We start from the raw sequence: 216 nt of genomic DNA on the forward strand, positions 1-216 counted from the left end.
CAAGTCCCATTGATTTATGACCAAAGGCGTCTTTATATGGGTAAGACATTGGGTTTAAATCCTAATGCACTATAGTGATGACATGATGATGACTAACATAAAGTTATATACCCTAATGCACTATAGTGATGACATGATGATGATTAACATAAAGTTATGTACTTTTGATTGAAAGTCATGAAATTTGCCCAATTAATTTGCTCCATTCTCTTATTG

The sequence above is a fragment of the Solanum tuberosum genome, unplaced genomic scaffold (assembly GCF_000226075.1).
Source record: "Solanum tuberosum cultivar DM 1-3 516 R44 unplaced genomic scaffold, SolTub_3.0 scf00222, whole genome shotgun sequence".
Classification (NCBI taxonomy): Eukaryota; Viridiplantae; Streptophyta; class Magnoliopsida; order Solanales; family Solanaceae; genus Solanum; species Solanum tuberosum.